Source organism: Populus nigra, chromosome 5 (genome assembly GCF_951802175.1).
Source record: "Populus nigra chromosome 5, ddPopNigr1.1, whole genome shotgun sequence".
NCBI lineage: Eukaryota > Viridiplantae > Streptophyta > Magnoliopsida > Malpighiales > Salicaceae > Populus > Populus nigra.
This window is the reverse complement of record NC_084856.1, coordinates 20,351,945-20,355,604: the sequence shown is the minus strand read 5'-3', so window position 1 is coordinate 20,355,604 and position 3,660 is coordinate 20,351,945. Positions and strand designations below refer to the sequence as shown.

Sequence of the window (3,660 nt, the reverse complement as noted above, 5' to 3'; positions counted from 1 at the left end):
TGTTTCGACATGCCATTTCGGGGTTGTACTGTTCATATATATATAATTCAACAAACATAATTCAAAATTAAAATAAATTAATTATAAATTATGCAATACAAACACAATGCCAAACAAATATAATTTCAAAATTTAAAATATTTCTAAATAGTCAAGATTAAATATATCTTTAACTTAAAGCAATTTAACTTAAACAAAAAATCAAAATATTATGAAAGTAAAATGTTTTAACACAAATATTTTAAATATAAAGTTAGGTCAACGTTATCAAGGCTAATGGAATCTAAAGCATCCATTGTTTTACTCAAATTCCTACAAAGTATAAATATAAAAAAAAACAACATAAATATAAACCATATATATTAGTGATAAATCTAATTTTAAAAAATTAATATCATTGTTAATGAAAATAGTAATAATAATTTTTAATTTTATTATTAATATCATTGTTATTGAAAATAGTAATGAAAACGAACTTTTTATATTTAAGTGATTTAATTAATTAAATTGAATAAAGTTCAATTTGATTCAATGATTTTCTAAGAACGAAACAGAACATGTAAAATGAAACCGGAAAATTCTAAAAAGTATTTAGCTGAAAAATCTAGAACGGATCAAGATTTAAAATAAGATGAAAATTATTATGTTTTTATTTTTTAAATTAATATGAAATGATTCAACTGAATCATTCCGGACAAAACAAAAGGAAGTTGACAACATATATGTTCTTCTCACTTCTGGCAATTAGTCTGTTTGGTGGCGACTTGCAACAACGTACTGTCACCAACCGTTGTATTGGACTTCGATTCACCAATAATGCCCTGCAACTGAGCTTGACCGTGGGAATGGACAATTGCATTTTAGGCAAGGAATTGCCTTGTAGAATAGAAGAAGAAGAAGAAGAAGAAGGGGAAAAAACAAGCAAAGATCATAGTCTCATTAATTCTATTCTTCGTAAAGAGCTCACTCTTGAGATAACATAAGACCAACAAACGTTGTTTATACTAAGAACGCATGAAGCTTTCATGCTAACGTTTTCTTTTCTCCTCTTTATATACCTTTTTTTTTAATATCTAAGATACGGTGGGAAACAACTTTACAGGCATTAACACTAGAAGAAAAATCAACAGGAATGCTGCGGAAACATATTGCAATTTTATAAAGAAAAGGAATAAATGACCTGAAAAATAAAATACAATACTCTGCTGATGAATCCCTTATTCTGAACAACAAAACGCAGCTCATATAGCAGTAAAAAAAGAAGTAGGACTTGGAGGGATTGGGATTTCGACTGTCCCCTCCAACATCAGGAGGACCTTTTTCATTGAAGGGCGGAGGGATGGCTCGTCAAGAGTGCACCAAATTCCCACTTTAACCATCCTATCTAACTGTTTCTTTTCGACGACTTCTTCACCCACAAGTTTTTCCATATCACCGTCATGAAAACATTGGTAAACCCATTGTTCGAGAACAGCTTCATCCTCTGGAAGACTCCAATCCACATTCTTTCGACAACATGTGATCTCCAACAACATAACTCCAAAGCTATAAACATCTGCTTTAACTGTCACCGGCATATTCCTGTGCCATTCTGGCGCTACATATCCCCTCGTCCCTCTAATTCCGGTGAAGGTTTTAGTTTGGTCTGACTTCAGCAACTTTGCCAATCCAAAGTCAGAAACTTTGGGGCACCTGCTTTCATCTATTAGTATATTCTGAGGTTTTATATCACAGTGGATGATCTGAGTCTCGCACTCTTCATGTAGATAAACAATACCCCTTGCAATGTTGCGAGCAATTTCCAACCTTTCAGGGAAGCAAGGTCGTTTTTCAAGTGAGAAGAGTATGTCAGCGAGGGAGCCATTGCTCATGTACTCGTATACCAGGAGCCTGTGATGTCCATCATGGCAATAGCCGAGCAGACGGACTAGGTTTCTGTGATGTGTTTTCCCAATGACTTTCATCTCATTCTGAAATTCTCTTTCCCCTTCAGCTAGAACTTTCTCCAGTCTCTTGACAGCAACAACCTTCTGATTACTTGATATTATCCCTTTATAAACTGTCCCAAATGATCCCCTGCCAATTTCTTCCTTGAAACCACCAGTAACATTTTCTAGCTCTGCATAAGTGAAAGCTCGAGGAGCAAATTCCTCATTCAATCCTGTACTATCATTACTGGGCACCTTTTTATATGCCAATACATGATATCTGTAAATGATGATTCCGAAAATCGCCACCATAGCAAGCCCAAAAGCAATGAACAACTTATTATTAGGATTGTCCTGCCCGTGCCAAGGTTCTTCTCGGTTATAGGCTCTTTTCTGTCCATGGTGGATATGGGTCTGCCCACCTTGACGACAGCCAAGTTCGAACTTTCTAAGTTTCTCCTCCCAAATCTCAAAGGAAGCCTTTGCTTTCTGCAGTACTGCCCACCAGTGAATAATGCTGCTTCACAGTTACAGTCTTCCAAACAGGCTTGCTTACAATTGTCTTTAGTTGTTGTTGACAAAACGGAGTATGAAACATCTTCCCACTCAGTATTAGACAGCTCTTCCATGGTGTATGTGCTACTTCCATTCTTGTCTTTGCAACTTTCAGCATCGAAATCCCTCTCACAGCCAGAAGTCCAATTTCCCTGGCTAACAAACTCAAATCCAGGAAGACAAGTACATTCAGCTTCCTGATCCTTCATAACACAATATCCATTAAGACCACATGATCCTTTGGGGTCACACTTGTTGCTTGTGGATGACCACACATCTGACCAGTTTCCATTCCGTGTCAGATTTTGTGAATATAATCTGAAAATCCCATCAGCATCAAGTTTCATCATATTAATTGCTTCTTTCGTGGGATATCCTCCAGCTGTAATGTTTTTTATGTTGAAACCTGTGGAATTGAGCAGGTAGAGACGGCCATCCGGATCAAGATTTAGGGTCACATTATCTCCCGCCCCATCAGTACCAGAAGCAAAATAAGCATATGAACCTGTATCTGGAGTATTAACCGGATACTGCACAAGGTTGCCATCTTTTTGCATCTTGAGTCGGTAAATACCAGTTGAGAGTTCAGTTTCTGAAACAGGAGAAAACAGCTCTGCCCCTGCTTTGAGCTGTTGAGTTGGCAAAAGGGTATCTGTTGGGTGGTCAAAACTCTGCCATATAATCTCGCGATCAGAATTATATAGCACAAAGTTGCCTGAATCAGACATAGAAGCTAAAGAAGCTGGCTGGGTAGCAGAAACTATCAAAGTCTCACCCCCCTGTGCTGATGTCAAGACAAGCCTGCCATCACTGGTGAAGAGCAAGGTCGCATTACTGGGGACTGGGGCATCATCCCTTCTAGCAGCCCACACAACAGTCTTTAGTGAAATCCCGGATAGAAAAACCCCTATAGAATAGCCGTTGCGTTGTCGGAAAAATCCAAAAGCATAAAGACCGGAAGGTGACAACCATGAGGAGTTTGTGATAGGTGTTAGAGAAGATCCCAGGGTTATATTGGTCTGTCTTTGAGCTGAAGCTGTAAAAGATAAGGCAAGAAGAAGAAAAAAGATTATGGAAGCCATGGATAGGGATATAGCTCTTGTTTGGTGTTGGGAAAACTCGGGACAATTAACCGGATCAATTCAGCGGAATACAATTCACAATTCACAAGTCCCAA

At 37.7% G+C, this 3,660-nt stretch overlaps 1 pseudogene; it reads right to left on the bottom strand.

Moving 5' to 3' along the window:
* Positions 1–915: 915 nt before the first annotated feature.
* On the bottom strand, positions 916–3,660 carry LOC133693754 (G-type lectin S-receptor-like serine/threonine-protein kinase LECRK3; annotated as a pseudogene).